This window comes from Balaenoptera ricei, chromosome 1, assembly GCF_028023285.1.
Source record: "Balaenoptera ricei isolate mBalRic1 chromosome 1, mBalRic1.hap2, whole genome shotgun sequence".
NCBI classification, from domain to species: domain Eukaryota; kingdom Metazoa; phylum Chordata; class Mammalia; order Artiodactyla; family Balaenopteridae; genus Balaenoptera; species Balaenoptera ricei.
Genome location: NC_082639.1, coordinates 62590230 through 62614215, shown reverse-complemented (window position 1 = coordinate 62614215; position 23986 = coordinate 62590230).

Sequence of the window (23986 nt, the reverse complement as noted above, 5' to 3'; positions counted from 1 at the left end):
TGTAACAAAGGCATAACTATAAAAACCATTATAAAAACCATAGTATTAAAACAATGTTAAAAAGAAAAACACAGACACCTCTTGGGTATAAAAATTAGCACTTGATAAATAGGAATTTACAGATCAGAGTATGAAGCAAAAACAAAAGGATTAATTCCTTCATTAACTCATACACCAAAAAAAACCCTTCATAAATTTAAATATTAACAGTTCCAAAATCAAACCATATAAATATAAACTATAACATAAATTACTAGTAATACATCACTGCATGAACCAAAGACAGACAAACAAAGGCATTATTTTTATACTCAGTATTCATGGAGTGGAGGAGGCATTATTGTTAAGATGATAGCTCTATCAAAATTAACCTATATATTCAATGAGATTGCAATCAAATCTTGGCAAGCTATTTTATACATATTTCCAAACTTATTTTCAAGTTTATATGGGAAATAAAGACAAAGAAAAGTCAACACAATACTGAAGAAACAGAACAAAGCTGGAGGATTTGCACTATCTGACTTCATGACTTACTATAAAGCTGCAGGTAACAAGACAAGGTGGTACTGGTGAAAAAAAAGGACATATAGATAAATGAAACAGAATAGAGATCCCAGAAATAAACCCACACAAATACAGTCAACCGATCTTTGACAACTGGGCAAAGACAATTCAATGAAGAAAGAAAATATTTTCCATAAATGTTGCTGAACAATCAGACCTCATATGTATAGAAAGAAGGAAGGAAGGAAGGAAGACAGGAAGGAAGGAAGGAAGGAAGGAAGAAAGAAAGAAAAAGAAAGAAAGAAAGAAACCTTATATCTGTCATAAAAATGAATTCAAAATGGATCATAGGCCTAAATATAAAATGGAAAAATATAAAAATTCTAATAGAGAACATAGAAAATTTAGGTGGCCATGGGTTTGGTGATGAGTTTTCAGATACAACACCAAAAGATGATCCATGAAAGAAAAAAAAATTGTTAGCCTTTATTAAATTAAAAGTTTCTGTTCTGAAAAATACACTGTAAAGAGAATGAAAATACAAGCCACAAAATGGGAGAAAATATTTGTGAAACACATGCATAATAAAGGTGTTGTATCCAAATAAAACAAAAATCACTTAACACTCAACAGTAATAAACCAAACAAACCAAATCAAAATGGGCAAAATGGTCTGAACAGACAGCCCACCAAAGAGGATAAACACATAACAAATAAAGACATGAAAATATGCTCAACACCATTTGTAATTAGGGAATTGGAAATTTAAATAGCAACGAGATAGCACTTCATACCTATTAGATTGCTAAAACCCAAAAACCTTAATAATACTGTATGCTGGCAAGGATGCAGAACCAAAATAACTCTGATTTGTTGCTGGTGGAAATGCAAAATGGTACACCAACTTCAGAAGACAGTTCAGCAGTTTCTTATAAATCTGCACATAGTCTTACACTAAAACTCAGCAATCATGCTCCTAGGTATTTATCCAAATGAATTGAAACTTTACATCCACATAAAAACCTGCACACAAATGTTTATAACAGTTCTATTCAAAATCACTTAGAAGCAACTAAGACGTCCTTTAATAGGTGAATGGATAAACAAACTATGGTGCATCCATATAAAGAAATGAGCTATTTAGCCACAATAAGACACATATGAACCGTCAAAGCACATTGCTACATGAAAGAAGCAATGTGAGTAGGCTCCATACTATATGATTCCAATTACATAACATTTTGGAATTTGGAAAACACAGAGACAGTAAACAGATCAGTGATTGCCAGAGGTTTGGAAGTGGATTAAATAGTTGAAATACAAAGGAATTTTGAGGACAGTAAAACTATTTTGTATGATAATGCAATGGTGGATATATGATATTACACATTGGCCAAAGCCTATAGAACTTTATAGCACAAAATGTGAAAGTTAATGTATGCAAATTTTAAAAAATCTCATTTAAGAAGTCCAGGGACCCCAGGATGGAAAAAGACAAAAGACAAAAGTATTTGCTATTTCAAATGTATGAAACAACCTCACTGAAGACGGTAGGAGGAAAAGGTGTTGCCCTAAGTAACTTTGGAAATGAATGGAATTATAAAACTAAAGTCCAGAGAAGTGCACATAAGCCCTACATTCTAGTTAATAAAGCAGTTTCCCATGGATGAATGGACTAACAATTCTGATATCTTTATACATATATACAGAGATTGAACAATTAAGTAACTGAATGGCAGACAGTAGGAGCTAGGTTTCTCACTATTTGGAGTGGGAATTACTAGATAATTAAGAGGAAAAGGTTAAAATGATCCATATGTTAATGAATTAGAGTTGGAGATATCAGTAGGAACTCATGCTTAGTTAAAAAATATATATGTATATACATATATATACTGTTACAAATAGAAATATTTATACATACGGTAAATAAACTATCATAGACACATACATTTATTTGCTCCATCAGCTGATTGGGCCTAGAAACAAAACCCTGGTAGAAATGAGGATACCTAGTACCCATATCTTGGTTTCTCATACCATTCTTCAACTACAAAAGAAAAAACAAAAAACAAAAAAACCCAACTAAACAAACCAAAAAAGAGTTTCCATGGAGAACTCCTGCCTCTTGTATTGATGCAGGAAATATACAAGATGAACCTAGAGGTCTGGAACCTCTAATAGTGCCAAAATGTAAAAAAAATTTCAGAAAACACAAAAACAAAACACCTAGATTGACAGAAGTAAATCAAAGGATCCACTGAAAGAGCTCCCAATGGCCAAAGCTCAAATAATTTGAGCAATAAATAAAGTAATAATCTAAAGTATAAAACAAATATCTATGTGCCCATAATAATATATATGTTGATGATTGAATAAGTAAGTAAATAAATAAATGAGGTGAATCAAATCTCCCATGCAGAAGAATTAGAAATGTTTTATGTAGATATTCTACCCTCAATGAAAGAAGCATAATTTCTCGTTCTTTTCGTGTGAACTATACAAAGTTAAAAAAAATAAATAAATAAAAAGAGAATCTTTATAGTGGAGAAATCTGACAAACATCACTTATGCCAGGTAACCAAGGTCAACATCAACAGTGATAAATCGTTTCGATAACATGTACCCTTGACATGGTGTGATGAAAATGGCACTTTGCCACTGAAGTCTTTTTATTAAAAACCTATAACTGTAGTCTAACCTTAAAAAAGACATCAGACAAATTCCAATGGAAGAGCATTCTACAAGATACCCAATCAGTACTCATTAAAGCCGGCCAGGTAATCAAAAACAACGAAAATCTGAGAAATTGTCACAGCAAAGAGGAAGCTTAGGAGACGTGACAACTAAAGTTAATGTGGTATCCTAAATGGGATCCTGTAGCAGAAAAAGGATGTTAGGTAAAAACTAAGGAAACCTGGACTTTAACTAATGATAATCCATCAGCAATGGCTCATTAATTGTAACAAATGTATCCTACTAATGTAAGGTGTTAATATAAGAAAAACTATATCTTCTCAATTTTTCTGTAAATATAAAATTGTTCTAACAAAAAGTTTACTAAAAAACAAGATTTATACTTTTAATGATTCTAAGAATTCATTAAAAAGAGTGAAACAGAAAACTTTAGAATAATCTATATATATGTATATCTATGCATATTTGCATATGAATGTATATATATATGCATTTCCTAAAATATGAATCATCAATGAGCTTATGAAAAAATTTCAGCAGAATTAGTAATCAAAGAAATATTAATTTTAAATTGACTATTCATTGATTATTAAATCAGAAAAAATACAGATAACCCACAATTCTCTGGTAATAGGAAAATAAATAAAAACTAATTTTTTGAGAATAATTTTCCAATTATCCAAAACTTATTCAGGTTTGTGCCACTGGACCCAGAGACTCTAATTCTAGTAATGCATTTTGAGAATACATTTTAATTTATTTCTATGTAAAGATTTGGCACTATTTTCTCATTGGTTGTTTTAAAATGGCAAACAATTAAACATCCTAAATGTTTCAATAATAGGAGATATGTTAAATAATTATAACTACACAATTGCCCACAGCTACACAATGAACTATTATTCTAGAATTAAACATAACATTTAAAAGTATATTAACGACTTTAAAAGTTGAATAAATTAAAATATTTTAATATGTTAAAATATTTATAAAATGATCTTAATTTTATAAATTCAAATAAACATATGTAGTTGCCAGCCTCCAAGATGGCTCTCAGAGTGATCTTGCCTCCTGATATTCAAGGAGTTCCCTCCCACACTGAATCACAGATAGACTGTATAGCCATTTATGCATGACAGAATTATGATGCTAGTTCATAAAGGCATCCCATCTTGGTCTCTTGGATTGATTGCTCAGGGAGAAGCTCAGAGAGAAGCACATGATATGGATAGATAGATGATGATAATGATGATGATGATAAATGATAAATGAAAATATTTATAATTTCCCTTTACTTCTAAGAAGGATGGCTCAGTACATCCAAAGTTTCCTTTGATTTCTGAATGGTAATGGTAATGATATATATATGTGTGTTCTGATAGAACTTTGATCCACATAGGAAAGGGTATGCCAATGCAGTAAATTCCCGTAAAGAGAACTACTGGACTCCCATAGGTCAGCCTAGGTCAAAACTGGGACAGCTACCAAAGGCACACTGAACAGGAACTGGAGTGGGAACTTGGTCCATCCAGAGTCATTCTCAAGGGCAATGATTGTTTATGTCTAGTTCTTCTTTGTATGTCTAGGGCTCTTCCTCTGGAAGTGAAAATATGCCCATTTTACAGGTGGAAAAATCTGTGCCTAGCAACTAACAACTAAAACTTGTTTACATGTTACTTTATGTAGGTGTGTGTGTGTGTGTGTGTGTGTGTGTTTGAGCTCTGTGAAAATAGGTCTTCATCTTATTTCTAGAGACATGTAGAGTGCTTAGGCATATTACACGTTGAATATTTAAGTGCACTCATTCTCTGATTCTTTCAACAGATATTTCTTGAGCCTCTTCTACATGTAAGATACGATAGACTCTGGGGATACAAGAGTAAGACAGAGACCTAATGGAGCATGGACTGCTAAGGACTGAATTGTGCCTTCCTCCATTCATATGCTGAAGCCCTAACCTCTAATATGATTGTATTTGGAATGGAGACAGGGCTTTTAATGTAATTAAGGTAAAATGAGGTCATAAGGGTGGGGCCCTAATCCAATATGACTGGTGTCATTATAAGAAACAGAAGAGATAGCAGGGATGCATGCACACAGAGGAAAGGGTCGTGAGAGGACACCATAAGAAGGCATCCATCCATCTAAAAGCCAAGAGACAGCATGCCAAAGACAGAGGTCTCAGGAGAAATCAGACTTACTGGCACTGGATTTCCAGCCTCTATAACTGAGAAAATAAACTTCTGTTGTTTAAGCCACCCAGTCTGTGCTATTTTGTTATGACAGTCCTACCAACTAATAGACCATGATGGAGAAGTTGGTGAAGAAGAGAGGAATCATACCCTGTAGCCTGCAGACTGTGATACGGATTTGGTATTTCTCCCAATAAAAGGTGAAGCCATAGAAAAGTTTAAGAAAAGAGGTAACATGATAATTTTTGTGTTCAAATAAGAAATACTCTGAAATATTAGATTGTAGGTAAGCAAAAAGTAATGTTAGAGACCAGTTAGATTATTAAGGCAAGAGAGAATCATCATTTTATGTGGAACGGAGATGAAGATTTTTCAATTAATTTTTGCTGGTAAATGGCAAACAGCAGATAAAACTTTAAGTATTTATTCTTTTTTTTTGTTAGGGCTTAATATAGACTTAACCAAAATAATTTTGAACAACATTTAGACTTAGAATATTAATTCTGAGATATTTTAAAGGTCTTAATGATGGAAAATCCAATAATGACAAATTTATTATACTTAACTAAAATAAAAAGAATAATAGGTTTCAGAACGATGTTGAAACAAAGAAAATTTTGTTGATTAAATTGTTTTATAACTTAATGCTTTACATTATATCTATGATTAACAAATATTTTAAAATAAATGTAAGTTACTTCTGTTTTTAACATGTAGTTTGTTTTCCAAAGTAAAATATATGTAATATACAAATATATCCAATAATAATATATAAAATGAGTTAATAAAAAAAAAACTTACCACATTTGGCACATAAATCCTCAGTGAATGTTCCTGGTGGGTTTTAAATTATGTTTTTTCATACATTGTATCTGTTTTGCCTTAAATCTTCTTGACTTGGCCACTGTATGTAGTCCCTTTAATCTCTTCTTAAAGTTGAGAGTGATAATAGTGTCCCAGGTCACAAGACAATTTAGTGAAATCACTAATCATCTAGAAAACAAATGTTTTTGAAATAAATACATTTGTGAGGTGGAATCAAGGCAAATATAAATAGCAATTATTTGAGAAATAATTATAGTAGATATTAATCCATCACCACCTCCTTGCTGCCACCTCCATTCTTCAATAAAAATTGTGTGGAACATTAGAACATCAGTCATAATGAAATAAAGCTTGTTTCAGTCTCCAAAAGCCTTATGATCCTGCACCGAAAAATAACACACTCATTATATATGAGTAATCCAGATAAATGAGTCATTTGAGAATGCCAAAATTGGATTCTGAATGGTAATATGGCCAACAGAAAAAGCATTTGGAAAAAGATGAGCTAATCATACTATAAGAAATTTTGCTATTGTCTGTCCACAACCCTTCTTTCCTTTCTTAGAGGAGTCAGGACTAAATATCATTAAGAGTTCCTGATAGCATCAGAATTTGCTTTTTGGGTAATGGAAAATTTGATTATCCATAAGTGACATCAGATAAATCTTACCTTATATATCCAGTTAAAACTGACTGGTGTAAGTGTAAGAGTAGCCCCTGAATTATAATTATGGAAATAGAGCATAATTTTATTTGTTCTAAGACCTGATCATTTACATGCCTCATGTAGAAATTGTGTGTGTGTGTGGGGGGAGAAATATCATTTAGATTGCAAACTTGTCTCAGTTATAAAAATATTTGCATGAATTCCATTAAACTTCTCTTTAAACCAATGCCAGTCTCTTAAATATCTTGCATTATTAATAATGTGGGTGTGTGGGTACCCATGCATTTGCATGTGCATGCCAGGAAAGAATATGTACCAGGATAAAAGGAAAACATTTGCTTTCCTACCAAAATTACATGTCTGTAGAAATTCTAATTCTTTAAATCCTGTAAATCCAGCTTTGACTCTCTATTACTCATAATCTATCCACGTATACAAATCCCCATGTCATAGTCCAAATAAATTTCTCCCTTATACTCCAAGAAAAAAAAAAAATTGACCTTACATGTCACTTAGATTGAATGATGTATTCTTTCTAACTATAATATTTAAATAATAATAATAAAACAGAAACTAATTGTCTGGACAACTCATGTCCAGTCATCATATCCAGAGGGATTGAGAGATGGAGAGTAAGCACTGAGGGCACAAGAAGAACTCAGATGACTTGTGATCAAGTAGCATTAATCTACACTATTTAATCAGTAAGCATATATAGTTCATCCGATTATTCTGCATTTTTTTTGGCCGTGCCCTGTGGCTTGTGTGATCTTAGTTCCCTGACTGGGATCAAACCTGTGCCCTCTTCAGTGGAAACGCGGAGTCCTAACCACTGGACCGCCAGGGAATTCCCCATCCGATTATTCTGAAAGAAACCTTAAAGATGACATATTATTCCAGTCCCCCTACCGTGCAAGAGCTGGAATGGAGTCCAAGGAAAGAGATCTGTCTTTGGTCCTTCACCATTTAGTGGTTAAAACTTGATAAGAACTGAGGTCTCCCATCCTCTCTTTCAGTTTTCATTCAAGTTATACTGAGCATTTAACTTAAAAATACTGATGTAAAATTAACTACATCCAGGACAAATTTGATTTTTTCTTCATTTCTAACCATGAGGTTTTTCCACTATATGTAGCCATTTTCTATTTTACTTATATTGCCACAAAGTTTCATGGACAATCAACAATAGTGACAGAAACACAAAAATATAGATTGATAGAAACACAGCCATTTCATGGATATCATATAAACCAAGCCTGGGTGTTTTGAAATATTTAGTGGGTCAGAGAAGTTCTGTGATTAAGAAAGTTCATTACACACTAAAGTTTTCTTCCTTAAGTTTTTTATTTTTCTTCCCTTGTCGACATTACTTAGATTAGATTACATTCTACGGTGATAATGAGTAAATCCAGTTCAAGTAACATTCTGAGACAGAAGAGACAAAACCTAAGTTGAGATTACTAGAAAAAATAAATTTATAATGAAAAAAAAGTTAATGGGGTTATGCATCAGGAAAGATGGATTCGATGTACTTTTCCCTATTCTTCCCACTAAGTACACTAAAAGCACTGACATTATATATAAAACAAACAAGATAATTCTGCAAGGTGGGGAAAAGAAGGCAGAATGGTTATGAAGCTGAGGACCTGAGGAGCCACATGGCTGTTGTTCCCTGGGTTTTCCTTTTGCTTCATGTATCATACCAGACTGGGTGCAAGAGAAGCTGGCAACTCAGAAATGCCAATAAGCAAAGACAAATACAAAGGCCAAACAAAAGTCTGCTCTCTCTAGCCAAAGTACCAGAAAAGGGGTAGCCTGGCAAGAAGAAAGCTTTCAGACAATAATTGTTCTAATCTGGCCAAATACTACCAAAATACAATAATCACCACCCCATCCCACTTTTGCCAGCACAAGCCCATGAGGAGACTAAACTTCTAATCTCACCAGGCTGCAACAAAGCTTCCGAAACCTCCTTCCTTGCCTGGGTGGGGAGGGGAAAGTGGTGATATTAAAAAAAGTTGAGTTGAGGAGCCAGGATTTTCATCCCCACTGGGCAGTAGTGACATATCCTGTCCCTCCCTGCTATGGTGGTGTCAGAGGAGGCCTAATGGATGGTCAAAATTTCACTACCACTCCCCGCACTGTGGCGTCCATGGAAGCCATGTGGGGAGTAGTAACAAGGTACTGCTCCCCTCCCAGCCAGTGTAATCAGTGAGGCCCAGTGGAGACCTGAAATTTCATACCAGACCTCCGTTCCAGGTGGGAACAAAGACTTCTACCCTCATCTGGCGCTAAAGAGGTGGTATCCCTTTCCCCAGTGGAAAGGTGACAGAAGAAGACTACTAAAACATGATTTAAATAATTTCCAGAGTCTCATAATACTGAAATAATTTTCAATTTAAAACAATCATTCATCATACATACCATGAACCAGAAAAACTTCAACTTGAGTGAGAAAAAGAAATCAACAGATATCAACACCAAGATGACACAGATGTCAGAATTATCTGAAAAGGATTTTACAGCAGTTATCATAAAAATGCTCCAATAAACAATGAAGAAGATGCTGGAAATAAATGAAAAAAAAAAGTCTCAACAAAGAAACAGAGTCTCAGCAAAGAAATAGAAGATACAAAGAAGAACAAAATTTTTATTTTATTTTTAATGAAAAAACATTTTTTTTTCTCTTTTTTGGTCATGCCGTGTGTGCAGCTTGTGGGATCTTAGTTCCTCGACCTGGGATTGAACTCACGTCCTCATCAGGGAACATGCGGAGTCCTAACCACTGGACTGCCAGGGAACTCCCTAAAATGAAATTTTAGAACAAAAAAATGCAGTAACCTAAATTGAAAACTCAAAGAATGGGCTCAACAGAAGAATGGAGAGGACAGAGTAAAGAATCAATAAACTCAAATGTAGAATATAAATTACCTAGTCTGTTCAACAGAGAGAAAATACACTGGAAAAATAAAACAAAAATATAAAACATACCCTTAAGGACTTGTGGGATTTTAACAAAAGATCTAACATTTATATCATTGGGGGTCTCAGAAACACAGGATAAAGATGGTGGTACTAAAAAGATATTTGAAGAAATAATGACTGATAATGTCCCAAATTTGGCATAAGGCATAAACCTACAGGTTCAAGAGACTTAGCAAACCCCAAAAGGGTCAAGCCCCACAAAATTCATAGAAGACAAATCACAGTAGAACTTTCAAAAGCTAAGACAAAATAAATTATTTTTAAAATAGCACATGAAAAATAACACTTTGCCTCTAGGAGAAACACAATTTGACTGAAAGTGGATCTCTCATCAGAAACCATGGAGTCCAGAAAGAAGTGGCACATTTTTCAAGTGCTAAAAGTAGAGAACTGTCAACTTAGAATTCTATCACCGGCAAAAATATACTTCAGGAATAAAGAGAAAATCAAGACATTCTCAGATGAAAAAAGAAAAAAAAGATAATTTATTGCCATCAGGAAGGAACAAAGAACAAGAGAAAGAACAAATACATGGGTAAAAATAATAAATTTTCCTTCTCATCTTGTGTTGTCTAAATTATTTTGATGGTTGAAGCAAAACATAATATCATCTGATGTTGATCTCAATGTATGTAGAAAAAATACTTAAGGCAGTTATACTATAAATGGGGAAGCTGAATGGATTTAAAGGGAGGTAAGTTTTCTACACTTAGCTTATAATGGTAAGATGTTGAAATTAGTAGACTGTGACAAATTTGGTATATAAATATAATACCTCGAATAACCACTAAAATGGTATACAAAGAAATAAACTAAAAAATATTATACTAAATCAAAATGCTATTCTAGAAAGTGAAAAATAACGCACTGAAAGGCAGGCAAATGTAAACAGAAACAAAAAAACAGAGGAATCAAACAGAAAACAAAAAAAAATAAAGTAGAAGAATTTATCCTGACTTGTAAATAAGTAAATTAAATGGTCTAAATGCATCAATAAACAATATAGATCAATAGTGTGGATTAAAAAAAAAATGAACCAACTATATATTTTCTGTAAGAAAGTCACTTTGAATGTAATAAAATAGGTTGGTTGAATGTAAAAGAAAGAAAAATATGCCATACAAACATGAATCAGACAAAAGAAGGGGCTCTATTCACATCAAATAAAGTAGACACCAGAGCAAAGAAAATCACCAAGGACAGAGAGGCAGAGAGAAACATTACTTAAGGAGAAAAGTGCCAATCCATTAAAAAAATACAGCAATTCCAACAACAGAGCTCTAAATTGTATTAACCAAAAACTGATAGAACTAAAAGGAGAAATAGACAAATCTAAAATTATAGTTGGAAACCATAACATCCCTCTAACATTTTATAGAACAATAGAAAAATGGTTTGGTCAATATTCAAAAATCAATCAATGTAATCCTCCATATAAATAGACTGCAAAAAAAAATCTCAATACATCAATTGATGCAGAAAAAGCATTCAACAAAATTGAACAGCAATTTGTGATATTTCACAAAACTAAGAATAGAGTAGAACTTCCTCAACTTGATACAGAATATTTACCAAAAAGATCCTACAGCTAATATCATACTTAATGGTGAAAGACTGAATGCTTTCACCCAAAGATTGGGAACAAGGGAAGGATGTCCACACTCACTACTGCAATTTATCATAGTACTGAAAGTCCTAGTCATTAAAATAAGGCAAAATAAATAAATGAAAGATATACAGATTGGATAGAAAGAAATAAAGCTGAAAGTCATCCCTATTTGTAGACAAAATAATGGTCTATATAAAAAATTCCAAGAAATGTAAAAAATAAACTTCTTAGAATAAGTGAGTTCAGTCACAGCATACAAGGTTAAAATTTTTAAAAATCAATTGTATTTCCATATACTAACAATGGATATGTGGAAACTGAAATTAAATATGCAATGTCACGTTAAATTGTTTAAAATAAAAGCAAAATACTTGGATATAAATCTAATTAAACAAAGAACTTGTGTGCTGAGAACTAGCCAATGTTGTTGCAAGAACTCAAAGAAGGTCTAAGAAAATGGAGAAATATGCCATGTTCGTGGATTGGAAGTCTCTATACAGTAAAAAGATCAATTCCCTCCAAATTGATACATAGTTTTAACAAAATTCTTATCAAAATCCTAAAACTTTTGTGTACATATATGCAAGATTATTCCAAAATGTATATAAGAAGGCAAAGGAACTAGAACAGTTAAAATAATTTTTGATAAAAAGGAATAAAGTGAGAAATCACTGTGCTTCATTTGAAGACTTAAACAGCTATAATAATAATGGTGGAGGGATAGATACATAGATCAAATGAACAGAATAGAGAACCCAGAAATAGACCCACAGAACTGATTTTTTTAAAAGGTACAAAAAGAATTCAATGTGGGAAGTATAGCCTTTTTAACAAATGGTGTTGCAGTAATTTACTATAAACAAGCAAATTTTTTTAAAAAAGAACCTTACTCAACTTAAACCTCACACCTTGTATAAAAATGGACTCAAATCATAGATACAGACTGAAAAACCAAAAAACATTTAGAAGGAAACAGTAGAAAATCTTTAGGACCTAGTGCTTGGTAAGAATTCTTAGATATAATACCATAAGTAGGATCCATACAATTACAAAAATAATAATAAGCTAAACTTCATTAAAATAAAAAAAACTTTTGCTTTATGAAAATCTTTATTAAGAAGATGAAAAGTACAGAGCGATGGCAGCATCATGTTGGCTTGAGATGCTCCCTTTGTCTATCCTCTTCAATCTACAACCAGTAAAACATCATAACTCAACAAAAGTACCTCTGCACCAAACAACAGGACACCAGAGAATTGCACACAACTGAACATGTAAGAGTGGGTGGATTGGAACATATAATGGAGGGGAACACATAGGAACAGTGGAGAGGGTGTCTGTGAGACCCTCTGCCACAGAGGTTGAGCCCACAGTCCCAGAGAACCTAGTAGCATCAGGGGAGACAGTGCACATGTCACTGGCCTCCTGACCACAGGGAATCAGATTGCAGTGGCAGTGGGGCCTACGACTCTGTCTCTCCAGTTGTGGAGGTGCCTGTGGCTCTTCCTCCACCACCCACAGTGGTGGCGCCCAAAAACTAGACAACCCTGGTCACAGAAGACATACTTGCAACCCCAACTTCACCCTCCCCTTTCCACTGTGGCAGTGGAGCCTGCCATCCAGGAGACCCCAGACATGGTGGAGGCACCCACCATCCCAGTCCCCAGAAGATGTTGTCAGTTGTACCAGCAACACCAAGGTACCAATAATTCCAAAGGCACAAGCAGGGACAACAAGGGCATCAGGTGACACCTCTTACAGATGCATGGAGGGTGGAAAGTGCCTCATTTCAAATATAACCTGAGAAAGCTCAGGTAGAAGAAACTAAAAGCTTGTGCTATAGCGGCACCTACTGGAAAAAGAAGAAAGGCCTCTAATTACTAACCTGTTAAATCTTTAGAATCAAGTTAAAAAAAAAAATTAATAAATAAAAAAATAAAAAGAAAGAAAGAAAAGAAAAGCTTTGCTTCAAGAAGAAAGGTGCTCACTATTTCAAATTCACCAGCAAAGGAACATCTCATCAAGCACCATGAAGAAGCACAGTAGCACAGCACCACAAAAGAAAACTGTAAATCTCCAGAAACTGAATTTCAAGTCACTGAATATTGTGATCTACTGACAGAGAATTCAAATAGCTGTCATGAAGAAACTCAATGAGCTACAAGAAAACAGAAAGATCAATGAACTTAGGAATAAAATGAATAAACAAAAGGAATACTTTATCAGAGAGATAAAAACTCTAAAAAGAACAAAGAAGAAATTCTGTAGCTGAAGAACTCAATAAACAAAATGAAGAATGAATTAGAAAGCACTGAAAATAGGGCAGACCATGTGGAAGAGAGAATTAGTGAGCTCGAATACAGAAATCTAGAAATGGTACAGCTAGGTGAGAGAGAATTAATATCTTAAAAAAAAAGGAAGAGGTACAAAATATTATGTATAAAATAAGTTACAAAGCTATATTGTACAACACAGGGAATATAGCCAATAATTTATAATAACTATAAATAGAGTACAATCTTTAAAAGCTTTTAAAAAATTTAAAAAGGAAGAAATTCTATGAGAAAATAGTGACTCTATTAGGAAGGGCAACATTAGGGCATTGAGCTTCCAGGAGAAGAGAGGGAGAAAGAAGCAGAGAGTTTATTTAGAGAAATAATAGCTAGGAACTTCCCAAACCTGGAGAAGGAACAGGATACACAAGTTCATGAAGCTAAGAGAACTCTTAATTATCTCAGGGCAAAAATAATTGCTCCAAGATACATTATGTTAACAATGTCAAACATTAATGACAAAGAAAGAATTTTAAAGGCAGCCAGAGAAAAAAGTATGGTAACCTACAAAGGAACCCCCATTAGGCTATCAGCAGATTTCTCAGCAGAAACTCTACAGACCAGAAGAGAGTGAACTGACATACTCACTATATTGAAAGATAACAACTGTCAGACAAAAATACTTTATAGAGTGAAGATATCATTTAGATATGAAGGAGAAACACATTCTACTCAAGTGCACATGGAACATTCTCAAGGATAGATCATATTCTGGGACACAAACAAGTCTCAATAAATTTAAGATTGAAATCATTTCAAAGATCTTTTCAGATCACAGTGGTATGAAACTAGATATCAGCTACAAGAAGAAAGCTGGAAAATGACAAATTTGTGTATACTAAATAGCATGCTACTGAAAACTATTGGATCAATGAAAAAATCAAAGGAGAATTCAAAAGTTGAAGAGGAAGGAACACTTCGTAACTCATTTTATTAGGCCAACATTACCCTGGTAACAAAACCAGACAAAGACAACTGAAAAAAAAAGAAAATTATAGGCCAATATTTCTGATGAATGCAGATGCAAAAATCCTCAGCAAAATATTAGCAAACTAAAAACAACAATATATTAAAAAGATCATACACTATGAACAGGTGGGATTTATTCCAGGGATGCAAGGATGGTTCAACACCTGCAAGTCAATCAACATGATACACCACACTAACAAAATGAAGGATAAAAGTCATATAATTATCTCAATAGATGCAGAAAATGCATTTGATAAGATTCAACACCCATTTAAAATAAAATCTCCGAATAAAACGGCTATAGAAGGAACATAACTCAATATAATAAAGGCCAGATACGATAAAACCACAGTTTCACTCAATGGTGAAAAAGTGAAAGATATCCCTTTAATATCGGCAATAAGACAAGGATGCCCACTCTTACCAACCTTATTCAACATAGTATCGGAAGTCCTAGCCAGAAGAATTACGCAAGAAAAAGAAATAAAATGTACTCAGATTGGAAAGATGGAAGTAAAACTTTCACTGTTAGTGGATGACATGACTTTATATATAGAAAACTCTAAACTCTCCACCAAAAAACTATTAGATATATAGTAAACAAATAAAGTTGCAGGGTACAAAATGAACACATAAAAATCCACTGTGTTTCTGTACACTAACAATGAACAAGCAGAAAAGGAAATTAAGAAAACAATCTCATTTACAATCATAACAAAAAAATAAAATATCTGGGAATAAATTTCATCAAGGAGGTGAAAGATGTATACACTGAAAACTATAAAACATTGTTGAAAGAAACTGAAGAAGACACAAAGAAATGGAAAGATATTCTGTGCTTATGGATTAGAAGAATTAACATTGTTAAAATGTCCATATTACCTAAAGTAAAATACAGATTCAATACAATCGCTATCAAAATCCCAATAATAATTTTCATAGAAATAGAACCAAAAAAAAAATCCTGTAATTTACATGGAACCACAAAAAACCCTGACTAGCCAAAGCTTTCCTGAGAATAAAGCACAAAGCTGGAGGTATCACACTCACTGATTTCAAAATATATGACAAATCTATAGTAATTAAAACAACATTTTATTGGCAGAAAAACAGACACAGAGATCAATGAAATAGGACTGAGAGCCCAGAAATAAACCCACACATATATGGACAATTAATTTATGATAAAGGAGCAAAGAAAATACAAGGGAGAGAGAATAGTCCTTCAATAAATGGTGTTGGGAAAACTGGATAACCACATGCAAAAAAAAATGAAACTAGACCACTATCTCACACCATACACAAATATCAACTCAAAATTGGTTAAAAACTTGATTATAAAACCTGAAACCAGAAAACTCATAGAAGAAAACATAGGCAGTATATGCTCTTACATCAGTCTTAGAAGTATCTTTCTGGATGTTTCTCCTCAATCAAGGGAAAGAAAAGCAAAAATAAACAAGTGGGACTACATCAAACTAAAAAGCTTCTATAAAACAAAGGAAACAATCAACAAAACAAAAAGACAACCTACTGAATGGGAGAATATATTTGCAAATCATATATTTGATAGAGGTTAATATCCAAAATATGTAAAGAACTCACACAACTAAACAACAAAAAACAATCTGATTAAAAAATGGGCAGAGGAGCTGAATACAAATTTCTACAAAGAAGACATATAGATGGCAAACAGGCACATGCAAAGATGTTCAACACCACTAATTATTAGAGAAATGCAAATCAAAACCACGAGATATCACCTCACACAACAAATGTTGGAGAAGCTGTGGAGGAAAGGGAACCCTCATATACCATTGGTGGGAATATGAATTAGTGTAGTCACTATGGAAAACAGCATGGCGATTCCTCAAAAACTTATTACCCAGTTATTTCACTTCTTGGTATTTATCCAAAGAAAACAAAACAACAACAAAAAAACTAACTCAAAAAGATACATGCACCTCTATATCCACTCCAGTATGATTTACAATAGCCAAGATATGGAAACATTAAGTGCCCATCTACAAATGAATGGATAAAAATGATGTGAGATATATATATATATATAAAGTGAAATTCTACTCAGTCATACAGTCATAACATAGATGAAATGTTGCCATTTGCAACAACATGGATGGACCTAGAGGGTACTATGCTAAGTGAAATAGGTCAGACAGAGAAAGACAAACACCACATGGTTTCAGTCATATGTAGAATATAAACAAAAAATAAAATAAACAAACCCAACCAAATAAAAACAAACACATTGTTACAGAGAACACAGTAGTGGTTACCAGAAGGGAAGGGATGTGGCGGGAGAGCAAAATACATCACTGGGGTCAACTGTATGGTGATGGATGGAAACTAAACCTTTGATGGTGGGCACACTGTAGTGCACACAGAAGTCATAAGATTATATACATAAAATATATAATGTTATAAACCAATTTTTTAAAAAACAGGAACAAAAAGAAAGAAAAGTAGATTCTGGGAGAAAATATTTGCAAACCACATATCTGATAAAGGACTCATATCCAGAATATATTTTTAAAAATTCAAACCTAACAGTAAGAAAAACAAACAATTCAATTAGAAAATGGGCAAAAGACATGAAGATACATTTCACTGAAGAGATTACAAGGATGGTAAATAAGTACATGAAAAGATATCCAACATTATTAGTCATTAGGAAAATGCAAATCAAAGCCACGATGAATGAAACGTGAAATGAAAATCACAAGAAATGAAATATGAAATGAAAATCACAGTGAATTAAATATCACTATAAGCCTATTAGAAGAGGTAAAATAGTGACAATACAAAATGCTGTGAGGATGTGGAGAAAGTGGATCTCTCACACACTGCTGTTGGAATGTAAAACAGTAGAGCCACTCTGCAATACAGTTTGGAAGTTTTTTAAACAAACAAACAAAAAAACTAAACAGACATTTACCACATGACCTCACAATTACATTTCTGATTATTTATTCCACAGAAATGGAAATAAGTCCCCACAAAAGCCTGGACATGATTATTCATAGTGGTTTTATTTGTAATAGTCCCAAGTTGGCAATAACTGAAATGTCCTAAAATAGGTGAATGGTTAAACAAATTGTGGTACATACATTCCATGACTACTCAACACTAAATGGAAGAAACTATTGATACAAGAAATAATCTGGATCCATCTCAAGGGCCTTAAGCTGCGTAAATAAAAGTCATCTTCAAAAGGACACATCCTATATGATTCCATTTATATAACATTCTCAAATTGACAAAATAATAGCAATGGAGAACAAACTAGTTAGTGGTGGTTCAAATTCTAGAGGTGCCTGAGAGACTGGTGTTGATAAGATAATAAGGCTGACTGAAAGATAAAGCTGATCTTAGTAAACTTGCTGGGCAAGAGAATGCTCTATTTGGAAATACAGTCTTTCAGAACAATGCATGAGTAATACACTCAATTCATAGGATTTGATTGGCCCTAACAGAAGTGGGTCTATTAGTTCAAAGTAGTGATGCTTCAGCATTCTGATTTGTTCCTAAGTTGGTTTGCCTGCTATTACAATTTTGATACAGTGTCAAACAGCAAAGTTTTTAAAGGTCTGTGATTAAAACAAATACAGATAACATTATCAACAACAACAAAATAAGTTTTTTTCTGATATCCCTCATTTAATACGACTTAAGGAAAAGGAAGTTTTCTTAATCTCATATATTTGATTCTAAGCACCAAGAGAATTTATAGTTAAGACTCACTTGAAAATTTGTCAGTTTCAAAAGATTGGGGTGAGAAAAAAGAGTATGGGACAGCTAAGGGTTGGTATCTTAATAAAACCTCTTACTTTATGCTGAGATGAGGAAGCAGTTAACCCACCAACATAGCAGTTAACTGGAAGTAAACCAGTGTGATGGTTGATTTTATGGGTCAAATTGAAAAGGCTATAGTACCCAGATATTTGTTAAAATACCACTCTGGATGCCATTGTGAAGTTATTCTTTAGATGAGACTAACATTTAAATCAGTGGACTTTGAGTAAAGCAGATAACCCTCCATAATGTGGGTTGGACTCATTCAACTGAAGGCCTTAAACCAAACAGGCTGAGGTTCCTTGAAGAAGAGGGAATTCTGTCTTTAGACTGTCTACAGATGCAAGCTGCAACATCAAACCTTCCCTGGGTCTCCAGCCTGCCTGCCTAGCCTGCAGATTTTGAACTTGCCAGTTTCACAATAAGTCAGTTCCTTAAAATAAGTGTCTCTGTCTCTGTCTCTGTCTCGCTCTCTGGTTCCCAACAACCTTGCAGGCCAGTTTTATACAATCTGGGGGAAGTTTTCAGCACTGATGTCCAAAAATGTTCATGCCATCATTGTCTATAACAGACAAGTAATGTAAAACATAATGTCTGTCAACAATATAATGAATGAATATATAATTGTATATTTATACTATACAAAGCTACATAGATACAAAAATGAAGGGCAAACAGTTGCACAACAGCACAGAGGAATCTTAAAATATGATATTCAGCAAAAGAGTTCAGATACAAAAAAGGATATACTGTATAATTACATATTGTATGATTGATATGACTTTGTATGAGTATGTAGAAAAGCAAGTCGTTGTTTCAGAAGAATGCAAAACTAAGTAGTAAAAATATAAAGAAAATGAGGAAAGGAGGACCTCATAGTGGTTACTTTTAGGGGAGAAAATTGGGGTTGTCATCGAGGAAGGGCTTCCAGAGGCTTCTGGGATACTGGCAATTTTCTGTTTCTTTTTTTTTTTTTTTTTTTAATTTTCTGTTTCTTAATCTGGGTGGAATCAAGTAGATGTTAACTTTAATACTTGTCTAAGCTGCACTTTCGTATTTTATGCACTTTCTGAAGGCTTATTGTGAAAAGTATGCTGTTTGTCAGAACAAAAAAAAAATATATCATGAATACGTGTGGCTTTTATAAATTTGGAAGGGTATTTCGTATAGTCCTTTAAAGTTATTCCACTCTAAACCTGTCTGGTTTTCTCTAATATTAGGAAAAAACAATGATTTACTTCACTATGAATATCATAATTTACTACAAGAGCAAAAAAAATCCCAGTAGTTGCTAGAAGTGGTCATGGAATGAAACAACAATAGCTAATTTCTTTCTGCTTAGGACCAGATTTTTTTTTAATTGAAGTATAGTTGATTTACAATGTTGTGTTAATTTCTGCTGTACAGCAAAGTGATTCAGTTATATACATATATATATATAATTTTTGTTATGAAAAGTATATTAGTAGCACAGATTCATCAAAATAAAAAATTACGAATTCCAGTAAAGGTGGCTTCATAACTTAATACAATGAGGTACCTCCCCTGCTATTTTTATATTATATGATAGATAATATTTACACATTATTTATCAATTATAGGAAAATATGATAAAAGGGTAAAATTCACAAGTCTTATAGGGTTTGAAAACACATCAGATAACTATATAATTTACAACCATTAACTCAAAAAAAGGTCATAGACCCAAGTATAACACAATAAAACTCAAAGATAACATAGGAGAAAACCTAGATGAACTTGGGTATTGTGATGTCTTTTTAGACACAACACAAAAGACAAAATCCATGAAAGAAATAATTGATAAGCTGTACTTCATTAAAGTTAAAAACTTCCACTCTGCGAAAGACAATGTCAAGACAATGAGAAGACAAGCCACAGACTGGGAGAAAATATTTGCAAAAGACACACTTGATAAAGCACCATTACCCAAAACATACAAAGAACTCTCAAAACTCAACAATAAAAAAAAAACTTATTAAAAATGAGCCAAAGACCTTAACAGACACTTCATCAAAGAAGATATACAGATGGCAAATAAGCATATGAAAAGATACAGCACATCATATATCACCAGGGAAATGCAAATTAAAGCAGTAATGAGACACCACCACACACCTACAAGAGTGGCCAAAATCTGGAACTCTGACAATACCAAATGCTTGTGAGGTTATGTGGCAACAAGACCTCTTGTTCATTTACTGGTGGGAATGTATACACAATGGTACAGTCACTTTGGAGGAAATTTGGGGGTTTTCTTACAAACCAAACATACTCTTACCATATGATGCAGCAATCATGCTCCTTGGTATTCACCTAAAGAGCTGAAAACTTATGTCCACACAAAAACCTGCATATGAATGTTTATAGCAGCTTTATTTATAATGCCAAAACTTGGAAACAACCAAGATGTCCCCTAGAGGGAGAATAAATAGACACTGTATATCCAGACAATGGAATATTATTCAGCACTGAAAAGAAATGAGCAATCAAGTCATGACAAGACATGAAGGAATCTTAAATGCATGTTACTAGGTAAAAGAAGCCGATCTGAAAAAAGGCTACATTCTGTATTATTCCAAGCTTATGACATTCTGGGAAAGGCAAAACTACGGAGACAATAAAAAAAAAAATTAAAAAAAATTAGAGGTTGCCAGGGGAGAACTGAATAGTCAGAGCACAGAGGATTTTTACCATATGATATTAAAATGATAGCTACATGTCATTATATATTTGTCTAAATTCATAAAATGTACAACACCAAGAGTGAGCCGTAAGGAAAACTATGGACTTGGGGTGATTATGATGTGCCAATGTAGGTTCATCCTTGTTGAAAAGAAAATGTGCCATTCTGGTGAGTGATGTAGTTACTGCAGGAGGCGATACATGTTTGAGGGCAGCGTATATACGGGAAATCTTTACACCTTCCTCTAAATTTTGTTGTAATCCTACAACTGCTCTAAAAAAGGTAATGTCTTTAAAAATATATACAGTTTGCCCTTGAATAATGTGGTGGGTAAAGGGCACCGACCCCTGCATTGTGGAAAATCCGTTTACAGCTTTATAGTCAGACCTCCATTTCTGAGGTTCCACATCCAGGAACTCAGCCACTACACTATAGTGTGGTACTATAGCAGTTATTGAAAAAAATCTGCATACAAGTGGACCCACACAGTTCAAACCCATGTTGTTGAAGGGTCAAATGTATACAAGATAAAAATCTCTGCAATCAGAATCAGAAACTTTTAGGAAATAAAATGAAATAACATAAAAAATAAAAAATGAATACTAGTTTCAGAGTGTAATATTTTACATTCCTGATAGTCAAATAGAAAATATTAAATTTGACATTTACTTTTACATATATGCACTTGAGGTTCCTAAAGTCCTTTTGGAAGTAAAACTCTTAAATAAATCTTAAATGAATAAGGATAGAGGTATTTATTAGTTTCTCCAGAACCCATGCAAATATATAAGGGTATGTAGTTGATATGTACTCACTACCTTACAAGTGAAAAGAATAAAAAAAATCAGTACTTTAAAAATAATTTCCATCCACATCCTAAGACTTCTCATTCTGCTTTAAGCACTTAGGTGAAATTTTCATGGCCAGACTATGGGAACAGTTTGAAGAGCTTTGAAAGTATCCTTGCAACAACCCTCCAGCCCACACAGTTCTTACCTCTTTACTTATCATCAAGGCTGGTATTTTAATAGATAAGATAATAAAAATAGTAAATGAGTGAATATATGATTTTTGCACAGAGTTATTCAAAAGGGAAATTACTTTGTTTTTCCTCTCCTTTATTCAATAGTCATTTCCTGAGTACATACCCTGTAGCTGTCACTATGTAAAGAATACAAAGATTTAAGTTAGTTCTTGCCCAAAAGAAGCTCACCATTGACTCATACTCTTATTTAAACCACCCCAAAATGACAATTCCTTTTAAAAATGAGAAATATCCATTCAGCTCTGACTTAAATAAAAGAGCTCCAATGGGAACATCATGAAAAGATATTTATGTTCAGCCATTGAATTAATTACACCCCCACTAACCTGGGCTACTCAATCACATAGCAGGTAAATGCAGATACTGAATAGATGAGGAGGAGGAGCTACTTTGTAGCTATAGAATTTAAATAAAATACTTTTGTTTTGACCACAATCTGCTTTATTATTTTGTTTGAAAAGCACAAGATGGTATATATTTTTAAAAATTTAACCAATAATGGAGAGTTTCTCAACCTAGAGTAATTTTTGCCACCCCTCTACACTGGTCCACACAGCATTTACCAATGTCTGAAGAAATTTTGGTTATCACAGCTACTGGCATCTACTGGTGCTACTGTCATCTAGTAACTAGAGACCTGGGATGCTGCTAAACATGTTCCTATGCACAGGGCAGTCTCCACAACAAAGAATTACCTGGCCCAAATTATTAAACATGCCTAGGTTAAAGAAGACATACAGATGGCCAAGAGGCACATGAAAAGCTGCTCAACATCACTAATTATTAGACAAAATGCAAATCAAAACTACAATGAGGTATCACCTCACTCTGGTTAGAATGGGCAACATCAGAAAATCTACAAGCAACAAATGCTGGAGAGGGTATGGAGGAAAAGGAATCCTCTTGCACGTTGGTGGGAATGTAAATTTACACAGCCACTATGGAGAACAGTATGGAGGTTCCTTAAAAAACTAAAAATAGAACTACCATATGACCCAGCAATCCCACTACTGGGCATATACCCTGAGAAAACCATAATTCAAAAAGACACATGCACCTCAATGTTCACTGCAGCACTATTTACAATAGCCAGGTCATGGAAGCAACCTAAATGCCCATCGACAGACGAATGTGTAAAGAAGATGTGGTACATATATACAATGGAATATTACTTAGCCATAAAAATTAACGAAATTGGGTCATTTGTAGAGATGTGGATGGACCTAGGGACTGTCATACAGAGTGAGGTAAGTCAGAAAGAGAAAAACAAATATCATATATTAATGCATATATGTGGAATCTAGAAAAATGGTACATGTGAACCAGTTTGCAAGGCAGAAATAGAGACACAGATGTAGAGAACAAACATATGGACACCAAGGGTGGAAAGCAGGGTGGTGGTGGGATGAACTGGGAGATTGGGGTTGACATGTATACACTAATATGTATAAAATGGATGACTAATAAGAACCTGTTGTATAATAAATAAATAAAATAAATAAATAAATAAATAAATAAATAAATAAAATTTAGGAAGTAAAAAAAAAAAAAGAAATTACCCAGCCCATAAAAACTAACCACCCCATACCCTGGGGCCTCCTGACTTCTGAGATGGCCCACACTCTGCCTGTGGAATGTGT